The 18,136-nt window shown below is 40.9% G+C and overlaps 1 protein-coding gene and 1 pseudogene across 1 annotated transcript in view; both read right to left on the bottom strand.

Moving 5' to 3' along the window:
- BMPER (BMP binding endothelial regulator) overlaps positions 1-18,136 on the bottom strand; it is a 321,842-nt gene that overhangs the window by 174,809 nt on the left and 128,897 nt on the right. The window lies entirely within an intron of this gene.
- LOC105942932 (protein FAM50A-like) lies at positions 9,630-10,278 on the bottom strand (annotated as a pseudogene).

Genomic DNA, 18,136 nt, shown 5'->3' with positions numbered 1-18,136 from the left:
CTGGGACATCATGTATGTCCATTGGTTCAGTCACGCACACACAGAGCAATGCCCACTCCCAGGTACCCCTCCTTCCTTTGCCTCCTCTGTCCTGTGCACCCAGGGGAAGAGGAAGCCTCGGGTTACGATACCCACTGCTGCAAGCAGCTGCATTTTAACTGTCTCCACTCTATATTTTTAACATCCAGGCAAACTCCTGGGCTCTTTCTGAGAATGGGAAGTAAATGATTTCCCAAGATAATAGATTGTGCCCAAGACTTTAGGCTCACAGACAATAAAAGATAAGGGCTGATGCCTATGCAAGTGGTCAAACAGATCACCTAAAAGGCAATGAAGCAGCCAGATTGTTCTGTGAGATCTTCCCATGCTCTGTGGCATTCTTATCGTTGATGAGCAACACAAGGACCCAGTTTTTCCATAAAATTCCCACTAAATAAGCCATACTTAACTCAGTCCTAAACTAAGTTCCTCCCTCAACAGGGATTTCTTTTCTAGTCTCTGATAAACTTTTCTATTTTCTAACTCTCGGCATCTTTATTTTTTATTTATATATTTATTTATTTATTTATTTATTTATTTATTTATTTTGCTTTGGGGGTTATACCTGGTGATGCAAAGGGGTTACTCCTGGCTTTGCACTCAGGAATTACTCCTGGCGGTGCTCAGGGAACCATATAGGATGCTAGGAATGGAACCCGGGTCAGCGCGTGCAAGGCAAACGCTCTACCCACTGTGCTTCTCTCCAGCCCCTCTGAGCATCTTTATTAGCCACTATTTCCATGATTGAAAATACTGAAGAACCTAGGGACCATGGGCGGACACAGAGTCCTGCCATCACTGCTCCTGTATCACCCGGAGTCAGCTTCCTGCTGCTCCTCTTCTCTATAAAGAGTGGGTGTGGCTCCCCCTCTGTTCTCTGACCACATGGAGGCACCCGAAAACCACTCAGATTCTTGCCAAGCTATTTTCTCTGGACCTTGCTCTCTCTTCAATCTCTGCTAGCTTTTCCCAGATGTCCCCACCCTCAGGAAATAAAAAAAAAAAAAACATAAGCAAATTGCCTTTTAATAAAAGCTGTAGTCTACCTTTGTTCGAATTCCTTAGCTGAATCATTCATCTTACCCATTTATCAAGGATTAAGTGAGCATTAGTATTTCCAGATACTGTCCATAGTCTTCAGGGAGGACAGACTGCAGAAATAGCCTGGGCCTGTGCTCTCACTGCATTTTTTCAGGCATCAGAGAACTTTACAAGGGAGACCAGAGGGATATTACAGAGGGTTAGGTACTTGAGTTGCATGCAACCAACACAGGTTCTATGATCCCTGGCACCTCCATATGGTCCCTTGAGCATCGCCAGGAGTGATAACGTGAGCGCAGAGCCAAGAGTAAGCCCTAAGCATTGCTGCCTAACCCTCTCTCATCCCCCCACCAACCCCAAAGAAAGAAAAACACCAAACAACCAAACACAGAACTGAACAACCTGGTTAGATCTATGTGCCTTGAGGGAAAAAAAGCAGGAGCCATGAAGAGGCTTCAAAGACATGAGCAAATTTTCATTTTTTAAAGTTTGTAATTACACTCTTCTCCTGAAAATCTACATACACACACTTGTAAACCTACATTTCCTTCATACATAATAAGTTAATTTGGGTGCTGGAGGGACAGTACAGCAAGTAAGGCATCAACATTTGCCTTGCACTCAGCTGACCCAAATTTAATCCCCAGAATTCTATTTGGTGCCCCATCAGGAGCAATTACTGAACTCAGAGCAGGAGTAACCCCTGAGCACTGCTGGGTGTGGCCCTGAAACAAAAATTATAACAAAATTAATAAATAAGTTTCTTTAAAATTGTATTTTGTTGGGCTGGAGCAATAGCACAGCAGGTAGGGCGTTTGCCTTGCATGTGGCTGACCTGGGTTCAATTCTCAGCATCCCATATGGTCCCCTGAGCACTGCCAGGAGTAATTCCTGAGTGCATGAGCCAGGACTAACCCCTGAGCATTGCCGGTATGACCCAAAAAGCAAAAAAAAAAGGGACTGGAGCGATAGCCCAGCGGGTAGGGCGTTTGCCTTGAACACGGCCGACTCAGGTTCGATTTCCAGCATCCCATATGGTCCCCTGAGCACCGCCAGGAGTAATTCCTGAGTGCAGAGCCAGGAGTAACCCCTGTGCATTGCCAGGTGTGACCCAAAAAGAAAAAAAAAAAGCAAAAAAAAATCCCAAGGAGAATCCATAGGAATGATTTAGTGCTGCATTTCTGCATTTATCTTTGTTTCATTCTTCTTGAGTTCTATTGTTTTGCACTGGTTGTAATGCCAGGGGTCAGTCACATTTTGTTGTGGTAGTGCCAGTGTGCCTAGTCAGTGCAGTAGGGCTGTAATGGGAACTGGGCTTAGGACTTCACGTGGGTAAGGCTTGCTTCTTCCTTGGGCCTTCTATTCTATGAGGAATTAGATGCAGGGACCAGGGAGAGAGTTTGTGGGGCAATGCAGGGTGGGTTCCCAGTACCACATGCATCCCTTCCCTGGCCCCAGCACTGTCTGTTGTAGCTTACTGTAACTATGCCGCAAATGCCACAGGAGCATTGAACTGTCTGACCTGGTTGACTGAATATGGGGAGTGGTCCTGGGACCTGTGAGCACTGCTAAAGATCCCTCTATAATTACTAACCAAACTTTTAGTTAACTTTGTTAATTATGGGGGGCATACCCAATGGTGTTCAGGGATGACATCTCTGACAGTGCTCACGGGCTGCTCCTGGCTCTGTGGACAGGGGTCACTCCTGGCCCAGGGGACCATGTGATGCCGGGACTTGAACCAGGATCTTCAAGACAAGTGCCTTAGCTGCTGTGCTATCTCTCTGGCTCTAAACCAACCTTTTAAAAGGACAGAGTCACTGGATGCAACATTTTTTGTTGTTAAAGATGTTTGGAGTCCCTAGTGCCAGCTTGGATCCCCAGCTCAATACTATAAAAGCTTAGAAAGAGCCAGGCCCTAAGCAGCAGGGTGCAGATCTCTGGTTGGAAGCCTCCTGCCAGGGGTCCGGGAATGGTGCTCCACTGCATTCATTGTTTCCGAGCCAGTTCTGCATGCAGGCTTCCCAAAGAGCCTGCTTGTCTTTAATTATATTATGCTTCACTCTAGAGATTCTCAGTTTACTATTTGTGTATTTTAAACAAAACTTTCAGGCCAAGGAAATGACTCCAAGGGCTGGAGCATCTGCTCTCTGTGCTACAGATCCCAGCTTCCGTCCGTCCCTGACAGCTCCGGACCCCCGTGTGGCCCTGAGCTGCTCACCAGGAATAGTCCCCCATGTAGATGGATGTAGATACCACCAAAGATAACTCTTTGTAATATAATTTATATACCATAAAACTCACTTCTTTCAAAGTACAATGTAATACATTTTAGCACATTTACATTTGTGGAGCTATTATCAAAATCCTACATTTTCCTTTTTCAAAATTTTGTTTTGGAAACTTAATGTATATAGAAGCAGAGAGAGTAGTTCCAGGGCGCTCACTTACTGGGCAGTTTGTTTCATTTAACCTATCATCCTCCCCTCTGACGCAGATTCATTGTCATTGCAAAAACCACCAGGAACATTAAAACAATATTTTGTAGGGGCCTTCTCCCCAAGGAATCCTGGGCCCCTTCTTGTGACTCTTAGTTAATGGGTCCCCTTGTTCAAAGTGAAGGCTGAGGATGCAGCACTGCTCCGGGCTCTCTCCAGCCCTTTAAGAAACTTCTTTTGAGGAGCCAGTATGATAGAACCAAGGTAAAGGCGAGTTCTTTTCATGTAACCGACCTTGATTTGATCCCCCGCATGGCCCGGGGCCCCCAAACATTGCCAGGAGTAATCCCTGAACCAGGAATAGGCCCTGAGCACTTCCAGAAGTGTTATTCTCCATTATTTTTTCACAAAATAGAATTTCTTTTCTTTTGGGGTCACACCCAGCCATGCACAGGGGTTACTTCTGGCTCATGCACTCAGGAATTACTCCTGGCGGTGCTCGAGGGACCAACTTTTGTCCTGGGATGCTGAGAATGGAACCCAGGTGCAAGGCAAACACCCTACCTGCTGTGCTATTGCTCCAGCCCAACAAAATACAATTTTAAAGTTATTTATTAATTTTGTGATAATTTTTGTTTCAGGGCCACACCCAGCAGGACAAAAGTGATAATTAAACGAGTCCCTCCTTTGTAGGTAGCAAACGCCCTACCCACTGTGCTATGGCTCCAGCCCCCTTGGGATAGTTTTTAAGGCAAGTTTAATCCAAGAAGCCATTTGGATTAAACGTAGGGACTAAGCCTATGCCCCACTGCAGCCTTGAACCCCCATCTAAACTTATCTACCGGCCTTGCTCCAGAAACTCATAAATAAATCTCAAAAGAGTTGAACTAGTTGCAAAAATTCTCAGACACAGTTCTTGACTGAGATATCCAGGGCAACCTAGGAGGGCAGCAGGCCAACAAACTCCAAGGCCACTGCCATGCCTCCAGCCAGCTGGACTGCCAAGTAAAATATTCTGAATGTCCTGGAGCCCAAAGCCATGACATCTCCAAATTCTACAACACTTACTTATATGCCAGTAGTAGCACACCAGGTTCTATGGGAAGGTAATACAGAAGCTAACCCATTTCAACTAACAAAAACAGTTATACAGAAGGCTTAATTGGCAAGAATAGTTTAGTAAAACCTCAGACAAGAATCTAAAGTCCCCATGGTGAAGGACAATTTTTACAAATTTTCGTGTTTGGAAATGTTTGATCATTCCATTAGCCACTTGTTGGTAAAAAGCAATATAAAATAAATTATTGTGGGCCTGCTACAGAAGTAGGCTTAAGGGGTGTTGGGAAAATGGAGACAATGGCGGTCGGGTGATGGGATTGGGTGTTGGAATATGAATGCCTGTAACAACTCATCATGAACAACTTTGTAAACCACAGTGTTTGAATAAGGTGGAAAAAAATTAAATAAACAGAACAAATAATAGGAAAAATGTTTACTCCAAGTAATGTACTTTCATCATTGAAATGATTTCTTTTGATTAGTCTTTCATAGCATGTTTATGTTTCTGAACTCATTTTATTAGTTTGTGACTGGGGTGATATGGATTTGCTACAATTCAATGATGGTATATTTTATTAATATCATATCAATATTTTCTTTGACTTTTTTTTCCTTCAGGGTTTGAGATTGTATATACCGTCCCAGTTCCCATAGTTCTAGAGAAGGGGAATAGAAAGAAAAATAGTTTCTTAGTGTGATGTGTGTGTGTATGTATTTGAGAAAGAGGGTTGGGAGCGAGAGATTAAAAGGGGAAGAAGAGGGGAGGAAGTGGAGGGGAGAGAACAGGAAGGAAGGAAGGAAGAAAGGAAGGAAGGAAGGAAGGAAGGAAGGAAGGAAGGAAGGAAGGAAGGAAGGAAGGAAGGAAGGAAGGAAGGAAGGAAGGAAGGAAGGAAGGAAGGAAGGTCATAATTTACTGATTACATAAACTTTTCCAGGTAAAAGAAGAGTCAATTAAAGATGATCCAAAGTTTGGATAAACATGACCAAGAAAATGTTGGCATCCAAACTCCTCAAAGGAAGGAGAGATAGAGGGAGGAAGGAAGAGAGGGAGGGAGAAGGAAGGAAGGAAGGAAGGAAGGAAGGAAGGAAGGAAGGAAGGAAGGAAGGAAGGAAGGAAGGAAGGAAGGGAGGAGGGGAGGGAGGGAGGAAGGAAGGAAGGGAGGAACGAAGGAACAGAGGGAGGGAGGGAGGGAGGGAGGGAGGGAGGGAGGGAGGGAGGAACGAAGGAACAGAGGGAGGGAGGGAGGGAGGGAGGGAGGGAGGGAGGGAGGGATGGAGGGAGGGAGGGAGGGAGGGAGGGAAGGAGGGAGGGAAGGAAGGAGGGGGAGGGAAGGGAGGTAGGAGTTATAAGATATCAGCAGTTTTTCAGAAAGAGTGATATTACAGTCAATTTTCTAAGGATTTATCATTTTTGTGATAACTAGGATCAGTTTCTACTGGATACCACATTCTATTTTTCAGTCTCTTTTTCTAGATTTTTTGAGAGTAGATTCCTTAAAATTTGATTGAAATAATAGACATTTGGATGAAGAACTAGGACTAAAGAAAGAGTTTTGAGTCTAAGATCTCTCAGAGAAAATCAAATCCAAATGAGAGGCATCTTGTCTCCACTGAACTTTTAGCCTCTGCCATCTTTTTAGCTTACAGAAATTTCTTGTTCCCTGGCTTTTTTTTTAACATCTCAGTACAGAGATTGTATTGGAAAACCAATTTCTCTTACTTCCTTTTTATTAAGTTTCTATCCCCCTGACCGATTTGATCCTAATAATTTGCAGGTTTCATTTGGCTTCATTTACTTCCATTGTTGCTATTTCAAGGTCTCCCAAATTCGGCATGGCATTCAAATCAGGATGCATACTTTGGGTTTTTCCTTTCAATTAAATGCTTCCAGAAGAAAATTTCAGAAAATGGGTTCACCCTAGCTGACTCAGATCTAAAAGCCTTTCCAAAGAGATTTTACAGGGAAAGTATTGCTGGCTTTAAGCCTTAAGCATTGAATTCAGGGCTGCCACTTGAATTTGACTTTCAAGTGTTGTATCTTCAATGTGAAAAATCCCAGAAGGAGTTATAATCTTTTTTTTGTTTCCAAGAAGGACCCAGATTTCTAGAATATTCCTAATTTCCTTACACAAAGGAATTTCAAGGTACAACACAAGACTGTTTTGCTGCCCCACCATCTGAAAGCACCAAAGACCTTACTTATATTCTGGTTTAAAAGATTTTTCTTTAATGAAAATTTTTACTCATTTTTATAGAGTTGTATGAGGATGAGTCAGTGGTATTGTGAAACCTTGCATATGCAAAATATGCTTTTTTTAAAATTCCCTTCCAATTATACTGTAAGGAAGGTTTGCTTGGACCAAGTGATCACCAGACCAAATGGTGACCAGCTGACAAGATAGCCCTACTCGTGGAATCAAAGATCACCCTGCCCCCAGTGCTGCAGCCAGGACTTACGGCCCACCTGGCACCAGAAGCTGAGCAGGCTGCATTCCACACTCCTCACATTGACCCCCTACAGATAACAAGGCCAGACACTGTTCTTTGTTCCCTTTCCTTCCCCAAGACAATGTAAAAGCTCACTTAGTCTGTCCCAACCTGGACAGAGTTTCTGCCTGGGAGCACACCCCAGTAAACTTCTATTCCTGCACCTACACTTGTCTCTGTCCTTCTGACTGCACCAGGTGAGGTCTCTGACCTTCCAGATCCCTGTGAGGCAGCCTGACAAGTTGCTAATACATTTTAAAGGTCCGACTTGAAGTGTAGCCCTGGGACCAACAGCAGGACTATCACCTGGACACTGGCTAGTAATGCAGGCGTTGGGGCACAGACTCTCTGAGGCTGAATTTGGTTTTAACAAGAGCCTCAATGATGCAATTGCCCTCTGAGTCTGAGAAGCAGCAGGACCCTAGATACCACAGCTGCTGGCTCCCTGATCTACACTCTGAGGTGCCAGGCTGAGAGAATTGGAGTGCCATGGTACTGGTAGGAACACTCAAATAAAATCCAGGGCAATTTAGTATCTTAGGTGATGGAGTATTTGGGAAGGGTGGTTGGGATCTCAGTAGCAGGAAAAACAATTCTAGTGCAATATTCATGCACATACATATAAGGATGCACGAGCTTACAAAATAATTGCACCTTTGGGAGGGGCCGCACTTGGCTGTGCTCAGGTCTTATTTCTCTCTCTCTCTCTGCTCAAGGATCATTTCTGTGGTGTTCGGAGAAACATACACAGTGGCCAGGGATCAATCTGCGGGTCAAATGAATGCAAGGCAGTGCCTTACCTCATGTACTATCCCTTCAGCTCCTTTACTACCTTTTAAAGTATTTATTTTTTAGCATTTTTACAGAGGATAAAATTGAGGAACATGGAACTTAAGTAGTTTTCCCAGGACTTATAAAAGTTTGTAATACTGCACATGAATTTAGAGCAAGTTATAGCTAAGACAAAAACAATTCCAGGAAAAATCTCTTTCATTTTACTGTCATCTCACGTCCTAGGACAGTCATGTTGATAATGAAATTAACAGATAATCAACAATGTTATTTCAATCTATTCCTCCCAGCCCTGAGATTTTAGCAGCCTCTCCTTACTCATCTTTCCCAATGATTGGAGGCTCTTTCAGGGTCAGGGGAATGAGACCTATCGTTACTGCTTTTGGCATATCGAATACACCATGAGTAGCTTGCCAGGCTCTTGCCAGAGAGTAATATATACATATATATATACATACATATATTACTCTCTATGATTTGTTGACAAGACAGAGGCTCAAAAAGCAGCATTATCGATGCCAAAGGTCCAGATTAAAATGCAGGTAATGGGTCAGGAGACAACTTAAAGGGCTGGGACACAGGACATGAGCAAGGGTCCAAGTTTTCTCTGGAAGCTCCTCAACAGCGCCACTAGGCACTAGCATCTCTGATAGAGCACTAAATCACCAGGCAACCACCACTGGCCACAGTATCTCCATGAGTGACCCACAAGTCCCTAGTCATCACTGTATCTTTACCACACAATTTTTAAAATAATAATGATGTGCATAACTATTTGAATAAAATTGCTAATAGAATGTGATTACAATCCGTGGCTGAATGAATAACAGTACTCCTACATAAAAAAATTGCAACTGCAAAAAAAAAAGAAAAAGAAATGTGATTAGAGAATAGCAATGTTCCTTAAATAATATTTCCTGCCATTTTAAATACATATATGTATATAACTAAATTCATAAACTAAGTCATCATTTTGTTTTGTTTTGCTTTGGGGTCACACCCAGCAAGCTCAAGTGTTATTCTTGGCTCTGTACTAAGGAATAATTCTATATGGGATACTGGGGATGGAACATTGGTAAACCACACAAAAGGCAAGTGCCTTCCCCACTCTACTATCTCTCTGGCCCCAATATTTTCTAAAATATAAACAGAGGTAGGAGAGTGGGAATCTGAGGGTGGTAGTGGTGATAACTTTGAGTAGACTTCATTCACCTAGAGACAGTAGATTTCCAGAGTGATAGGTAAGTGACTATTTTTTTCTGCAATAATGATAGGCAAATAAGTTTAGGAACTTCCAAGTTAAACATTCAATAAAATAACAAGTTATGGGGGCTAGAGAGATAGTGCAGCAGGTAAGGTCCCCTAAACCTACCAGGAGTGATTCCTGAGCACAGAGCCAGGAGTAAACCTTGAGCACTCCTAGGTGTGACCCTCATAACTAAAATCTGTTTTTTTCTTCATCTTTTAGTTTTGGAGTCACATCTGATGGTGCTCAGGTTATGATCCTAGTTCTGTGCTCAAGGATCTCTTTTTGGTATGTCTTCAGTTTATTTTAATGATGCCAGGGGACTTCACGCACAATAAAAAAGACCTCTTTCCAAGAAACCTGGTGTGCATGCTCAGCTCTGAGACGTTGCTGCACTGCGGGATGAGCAAGCAGACACAGACCGGGCATGAGGCTGGCAGAGGCCTGACTCCTTTGAACAGCGCATTATGAGGGGATCCAGGTGCCCAGAGTCCTGTAGACAGTGATGGCACTAGACCAGTCACTGCTCACGGGATCCTGTACTTGTCCCACTTCTTCTCAGCGTCACAGGGCTCCCAGGACTGGCAGGAATGATGTGCTTATTCTCATACCAGCTCCTCTGGCACCGCCTTCCCTGTGTGCAACTCATTCTTCATGGTGGCATCACTGAGTAGCCGAGAATTGTCGTGAATGTCAAAATGAAAGAGTGTCCCACTTTTTCCTCACACGTTGGTGACAGTGAAGACGCAGAAGCTCTAGTGGTGAGGTATGATGAAATCCTCTTTGATGTCCATGAGCTGTTCCCCCCGCCCCCACTGCGGGCCTGAGCTCACTGAAGTCCTTGTGTAGGATTTCTAGCACTTTCTGCCAGGAACTACTACATTACGTTCCCCTCCTTCATCTTCACCATGTGCCAGTGCCCAAAACCAACCCAGTAACTGAAGGTGATTTCAATCTCTTCAGCCTTGATTTTCTCCTGCTTGGCTTCCCACTCCTGCTGCTGCTTTTCCCAGAGCCAGTTCTCCTCACGATCCAGTCAGGCAAGAAGCTTGTGTCCACCCTGGGTTTTTTACCCAACTTCTTTTGCTTGGTAGGCATCTCTCTTTCCAGTTCCTTGTCATCCAGAGCCGCTGCCTCCTCTTCTTCCTTGCCAACTTGCTCCTCTTCCACCAGCGTTTGATTTGGGGACCACACCCAGCAGTGCTCAGGCCTTACTCCTGTCTCTAAACTCAGGGGTCACTCCTGGTGGTGCTCAGAGACCAAATGCTGTACCAGAGATTCAGCCCTTGTTGGCACATGCAAGACAAGTACCTAAACCCCGTACTATCTCTCTGGTCTCTAAAAATATAATTCTGTTGAATTTTCTCCTGAAAATCTTGAGAGTAATCATCCAAATTCTGTAGAAGATATGAATGCACAAGATTCTATGCCAGCCTGGCCCACAGTTAAATGTGATGTCCTGAGGATGCAGATCTATTTGGGTCCTGGGATCTGGGCCATACCACCAGTGTGTGGGGATCAGTGTGGTCCCAAGACAGAGCCCAGAATCAGTCACAAGTGAGGAGGACATATAACTCAGGCACCTTCACCCCTGTACTCTCTGTCTGGCCCCGATATGGATGTCTGAGCACTAAGGAAACAAAAGAAAGAAACTTACATAACAGTGAGAGACCTACCAGAGACATCGCAGGAGTTGGCTTCTAGAGTAGACTTCAAAGATGACTTGACATACACTCATTTCTTGGCTCTACCACTCAAAGTGACTCCTTTGGGGTCCATGCTGATGGGCCCTTTGTAGCTGTCCTTTTTTCTACTGGCCACTATGAAAACCTGGCATAACATGGAGCCTAAAACTGTTCTGAATTTCTCAGTTTGAGTAGAAAAGGAATAAAAGGGAATACAACATAAGACCCCACATGATCTAAGTCTTGAAGGTAAGATACAATACACATGAAGGAACCTGTGGTGTGCATGTGAGGGTGGGAGAGAATTCATAGAAACGCTGAAGGCTGAAAGCATCTCTAAGCTGCTAACTCTGGGAAAGGAGGTATGAGCATGCTTTCTCATCCTAACTACCTATAAATCTAATGTCTCTTTCAACCATGTTACTTTATTTCAACAAAATCAGTTGGTGAGACCATTTCCTTACTCTTGTGTTCCACGAACCAGTCAAGAGAAAAAATCACACTACAAGTTTAGAGCTGCAAGCAAAGTTATGGTCTTGGAGAAAAATGTTTTGAAATATTTTAATTTTTCTGGAAACAATTTTTTAAAATTTTTTTATTAGTGAATCACCATGAGGTACAGTTACAAACTTATGAACTTTCATGTTTGCATTTCAGTCATATAGTGATCATTTACATCCCTCCACCAGTGCCCATTATCCTCCACCAATGTTCCCAGTATCCCTCCCACCACTCCCACCCGAACCCCCACCACCCCACTCTGCCTCTGTGTCAGGGCATTCCCTTTTGTTCTCTTTCTTTTTTGGTGTTGTAGTTTGCAACTGGTGTTGGCACGGATGTGGGGAGAAAGGGACTCTCCTTCACTACTTGTGGGAATGCCAACTGGTTCAGCCCTTTTGGAAAACAATATGGAAGATTCTCAAAATACTAGAAATTGAGTTCCCATTTGACCTAGCAATACTACTCCTGGAAATATATCCCAGAGAGACAAAAAGGTATAGTAGAAATGAATCTGCATTTGTATGTTCATTGCAGCACTGTTTACAATAGCCAAAATCTGGGAAAAAATGGAGTGCCCCAAATCAGATGACTGGTTAAAGAAACTTTGGTACATCTACAACAATGGAATACTATGCAGCTGTTAGAAAAGATGAAGTCATGAAATTTGCATATAAGTGGATCAGCATGGAAAGTATCATGTTGAGTGAAATGAGTCAGAAAAAAAGAAACAGATATAGAAAGATCGCCGTCATCTGTGGATTATAAAGTAACAGAGTGGGAGACTAACACCCACGAGTAGTAGAGATAAGAACCAGGAAGTCTGTTCCACAGTTTGGAAACTGGCCTCACATGCTGGGGAAAAAAGTATCTGAGATAGAGAAGGGAACACCTAGTAGAGGATGTTGGAAGGACCCACTCGGCTAAAAGATATGTGCCAAAAGTAGACTATAGACCGAACATGATGGGCACTCAATACCTCTATTGGAAACAAATTTTAAGACCAGCTGAAAAGGTCAAAAGAGGAGACTTGGAAATCCTTAGCTTTTAATATGGTTCTTTTTAGTTGTAACTTACCTCCACTTTCCAGAAAGATAAGGAAAGAAAAACCCTCTCTTATACATTCTAAACCTTATTTTGGTTTGATTTGGGGGCCACACCCAGCAGTGCTCAGGGTTCACTCCTGGCTCCAATCTCAGGAATCACTCCTAGTGGTGTTCAGGGGACTATATGGGGTGCCGGGGATTGACCCGGGATCATTAAATATGGCTCTCAAGGTGCCAATTAGCAATTACAAGGGTAAATAATCAGTAAGTGTCCTGCAATCAAAAGTTACTAAAATTTGATGAATTTCAGTGCATAGAAAGGTATAAAATTGTCTTCAGGGTAAGAGAAAAATGTCTGTTTTCACCAATCATACTGACAAAATAAAACAATAAGAATACTTTGTTAGTAAGGTACAGACTATGTACTTTATAATCAAGCTGCTCTGCTTCTAGAATTTATCTTGAAATATTTTTGGTAAGCAAAATAAAATAGGAAGATTATATGAGTTACATCACTGTTGGCAAGAGCAAAATATTAGAAATTATACTCAAATCCATAAATAAATATATCCTATAGAGTATATATGCTATATATACTATATACTATATCCAGGAATAAACTATACTACATTTCTACAATTATAACAATATTCAGCAATATGAAATCATGGGGTAGATCTTAAATACATTGATTTGTAATCATACGCAAGAAAAGTATTAAGCATCCCCCCAAAAATGGCATTACACAACAGAGTATATAAAATTCTGTAATTTGTAAGGTATATAAAATACTGCATTGTTGTATACAAAATACTACAATTTTGCTATATGTAAATTAATATGCTTATGAATTTATTTGTGTTTGTAAATGAATTCACTATTTGTGGAATACAAAAATATTGTAATAACGTCACCTCTAGGGAAGCTTATGACAGCAATGAGAGTGAGTGAATGGGCGACTTCTTCACAATAACTATCTTGTAGCTTTGGGAAGTATATGTGCATGTCAAAACTATTGAAAAGAGATAAAACTGAAACTTCAACCCAATACAGGCAAATATACGAACCCCACTAAGATCAGGAATCAGAAAGGAATGACCATCGAGATTTCCTCATGTTTTAGATGAGAAAAACTCACCTATGGTTGAACAACTTGCGTAGGGTCACTAGATGATCTCCAAGTCCTTTTCATGCTAAAGTCTTAGGATTTTATCATAAGAGAACTAGATACTGGACGGTAAGTCTAACCATCATTCACTGAATTCTGATCCAGTGCAGAAAAACATTAATGAAAAATCATATTACAAGGGTCCCTTAGCAGGAAAGGTCTGGAACAATCTAAGATAAGTGGAAAAGTCAGGGATGCTCCAGAAATCTCCCTCATTCTGGCATTCTAGACCTAATTTTGATTGTTCCTTGCCTATCTGTACCCATTTATGAATGAGGTCAACCTTTTGCCACCAGATGGAACTCCTCTCCAACTGTACCCCCGGAGGAGAAACACAACTCAATGATATCTAAAGCTTAGAATATTTCTGTGTGTAAGGAACAGTACTGTTAGAAAACAATAGAAATAGCACTGCTGCAAGCAACAACACCGTTCATAAATAGTATTATTTGCACTTTCACAGTATTAGTAAATTTTTTGATAACATAGTGACTCTCTGTTAAATCTGCCTGGTGCAAGCTAAGCAAAATATGTCAGTGACCCTTCCTCAAAAGTATATCCTGCTCCCTGCAGCAAACCTTCATCCAGAAAGAATCTCACAGATAGGCCATTGTGATTTCTGGAGCACTCATCAAATTTCACTCAGGCTGTTTGTATATGTTCTGCTTTCTGGTTTTATCATTACTCTTTCTTTTCCAAGGAAAATGACAATCTTTACAAGCTGCTTCCTTTCCACTTGAAGCCTAGCCAAAATTACATGATAATTTTAGGTTCATTCACACATTGTAAAATCTAATCCTTAATTAAGAACATATAAATCAAAATTTCTCATTTTTCTAATGCAATAAAGTTAAATTAGACTTGACTATTTAAAATAATGATACTTTAAATAGAGAAAAATATAACTACCAGTTTGGTGAAAGAACAATAATTTTTAAAACTTATGTCACAGTTTTGAACCATCATATTTATCATTAAGTAGTTTGTTAAAATTTTTAAAAGGTGAAAGTAGCTGTATTTTATGACAACATAAAATAAAAATATACATGATACGAAGGGATCTTAAACATGCAGGAATATAGCATTACAAATACTAAGGACAAGTGTCCTCTAAGAGTACCTCTGTAGAGGACAAATTGTCAAGCATAACAAAAAAAAAACTAGAATATCTTATGTTTATTATCTTATTATCTTACAGAAAAGTTAAAAGATACACACACAAAAGATTTGACCTCAAGGACATTCCTTAAATAAAATAAATTGATAACAACATAGTGATAAGCAAGAATAACAAAAAATAATCTGGAGAGTTTATGAATTCCAGAATGGCAGGGCAAGTACTTCTCAAAAGGGCTCCTTTTAATCACAGGTAACGAGAATATTGTCCAAACCATTAAATTCAGTGTTTCAGAGCTAGGAAGATTAAAGGCTGACAACAAACTGAGGAATATTATTAAGGAAAAATAGTTTATCTTTCAATAAAACTAGAGGCCTTGAAAGATTCATAACTATACTAGTCTAGTAATCACTGGAGGAAAATGAGTTTGGGGTCCCCATAGTGCCCCTTAAGTATCTGCCACCGTTTCACCAGCTTGCCAGCTTACTGAAGATCTTCAAGCTTTCATTTTGCTTTTTATCTCCAATTCATCACTATCTCCAACTCAATCCTTTTTTGAGGAGTTAGGAACAAATACATGCTTATATTACTTCTGATATTTACCTGTGAAGCAACTTTTAGTGGTGACCTTACTTCCTGTTCCCCCCTTCTACTAATTTGATTAACATCCTTAGATTTCAGCGTTGATGGACTCCCTTGGTATTTCTTATAAGGACAGATCTGTTGGAAATAAATTAACTTAATATTTACGTGTTAATGTCTTAATTCTTCAGTTTTTTAAAATCTTTTTTGTGAGTCAGACCTAAGAATTGGCAGGTTTGCTTTGTCCCTTTCATGTAGCTCATACAGTTTTTTCATAGATTATTCCCAATATTCTTTCATAATTAGTTTTTTATTTCTGTAAGGTCAACGGCAATGACCTCATATTTATCCTTGATTTTAGTAATGTGAATCTTACCTTTTTAACTAATGGTTTGTCAATTTTGTGCTTTTTAAATAACCTATTTTGGCTTTCTTTGTGTCCTATTAGTTTTCTAATCACTGATTTATATATTTACATTCTAGTTATTATTATCCACTTCTTCTGACCTGTTTTGTTCATATATTTTTAATTTCTTAAGGTAGAGATTGATTTGAGTTCTTTAAGATCTGTTATTAGTAGTATTTACAGATCTCTTTTTATTTTAAGCTCTGCTTAGATACATACATCCATAATATTTGATAGGTTTGTTTCTATTTTCATTTACCTTAAAGCATCTTATAATGTTTCCTTCTATTTCTTCTATAGCAATACTTTAAGTAGTATGTTCACAATACATTAATTTAAAAGTTTACACCTATTTTCATAGCAGCACTTAGTGCAAGAGTCAAGATATGGAAACAACCCCAAATGTCCACTCAGATGAATGGATCAAGAAGTTGTGCTACATATGGAATGCTATGTGGCTCTTAGAACAAAACCATGCTGCTTCCTATAACATGCATGGAACTAGAGGACATAACATGAATAAAGTTAGAAGGAAAGGTATAAGATAAAGAATGATCTCACTCATCTATAGGACTTAACTATACAAAACCATGTAGTAACAAAGGAATTAAGACAGCACAAGAGAGAACTGATCCACAAAACTGAGTTTGTGGAAGGGGAGACATCTGAAAGGATGGGTCATTAGGATCCCTGGGAGAGAGAGGTGGGTACACTGGTGATAGATCTGGTATTGGATCATGCACACAGGAAATTATCATTGATAATATTGTAAATCACAGAACCTCAATCAATTTTTAAAGGCAGTGTGTTCAATAGATTTTTTACTTCAAAAATTTTTTTTTCTGTTATTGATTTCCAAGTTTATTCCATTGCGATTAGAGAATGTATATTTTGGGGATTTTTGGATTGCTTTTGGAGGGACCACACCTGTCAGCATTCAGTGCCTGTTTTCAACTTATTTGCATGGCTATCACGTGGAGTGGTGTCAGAGGGCCATTCAGTGTTTGAGTAAAACGTAGGGCTCCTGTAGGAAAGCTAGTGCTCCAGCACATTCTGCTATAAGGCCCTACATTTATTATTTTGATCTTTTAAATTTATGAAGACTGTTTAATGGCCTAACATATGGTGAACATTCCATGGTTATTTGAGAAAAGAATATATTCTGTCGCTGAGGTGAAGTGTTCTGTGTACATCTGTTACTTCTAGTTAATATGTAATGCTAATGTTTTCTAGATTTTTGTTTATGCTCTGATTAATTATTCTCACCATTACTGAAGGCAGAGTACTAAAGTCCCTTGCTAGTATTGTTGAATAATCTATCCTTGGAATTCTTTTAGTTTTGAATTTAGTGGGGCGTTGGATGGGTTCTTGGATCCATTTCCATCTTGGGTTAGGTTTCCCTACTGCACTAAACAATTCTTAATGCCAGCAGAAAAAGTGTCTAAGAATTCAATTCAGCTGTGAAGCTAGCTACCTAGGTGGGGAGGGGCTTAGGGGTGGTGCTCTGATTCTAAATAATCAGAGAAGAATTTGAGAAGGTTTCAGTTTCCCAGCACCATGTCATAGCTGCAAGTCCAAGCCGTTCCCTGTGCTTCAGACCTACTGACTGCACATGGCAGGTTTCCAGCACCCATCACTTGGAGTTGGAGACTCCAGATGCCAATCCCAAGTCCAGTTTGTGCTGTGCTTTCTTCTGATTGGCTATATTCATTGTTTCTCCCCAGGATACACTCTTTGGGTTCAATTAATTTCCTAGGATAATTCACAGGACTCAGAGAAACTATTTATTTACTAGGCCTCTGGCTATTATAAAAAGACGTAACAGGAGCTGTTAGATGGAAGAGACACATAGGGCTAGTTCTGAGAGAAGGAAAGATGCAGAGCTTTAATGCCTTTTCCAGATATGCTACTCTTCCAGTATCTCCACATGTTCATCACCATTAAAGTCATATAAATCTTAACCTCTTGGGCTTTTATAAAGAGTTCATTATGTAGGCGTGACTGATAAATACATTGGCCATTGGCAGTTGTTTCAGTTTCCAGCTCATCTCTCTTTTGGGAGGTCAGGGGTGGAACTAAAAGTTCTAACTCTCTCAAACATGATTGGTTCTCCTGTAAAGCATCTTCCTTCCATGGGTGCTTACAAAATTTGGACTCATTCTTGTAATAAGAGACACATTTTATTCCTCTTAGCTCTTAAGACATTTTTAGGGTTTGAGGATTCCTGAGTCAAGTCAGGAACTGTTGCTGAAAATAAAAAATTATATATATACATATATATTTATATATACACATGTATATATTGGCTGGAGTGATAGCACAGCAGGTAGGGCATTTGCCTTGCACGTGGCCGACCCAGGTTCAATTCCTCTATCCCTCTCGGAGAGCCTGGCAAGCTACCAATAGTATCTTGCCCGCACGGCAGAGCCTGGCAAGCTACCCGTGGCATATTCGATATGCCAAAACCAGTAACAACAAGTCTCACAATGGAGACATCACTGTTGCCCACTTGAGCAAATCGATGAGCAACGG

This window comes from Sorex araneus, chromosome 1 (assembly GCF_027595985.1).
Source record: "Sorex araneus isolate mSorAra2 chromosome 1, mSorAra2.pri, whole genome shotgun sequence".
In the NCBI taxonomy this organism is placed as follows: domain Eukaryota; kingdom Metazoa; phylum Chordata; class Mammalia; order Eulipotyphla; family Soricidae; genus Sorex; species Sorex araneus.
The sequence above is the reverse complement of the archived record's forward strand: the minus strand, read 5'-3'. Positions and strand labels throughout refer to the sequence as shown.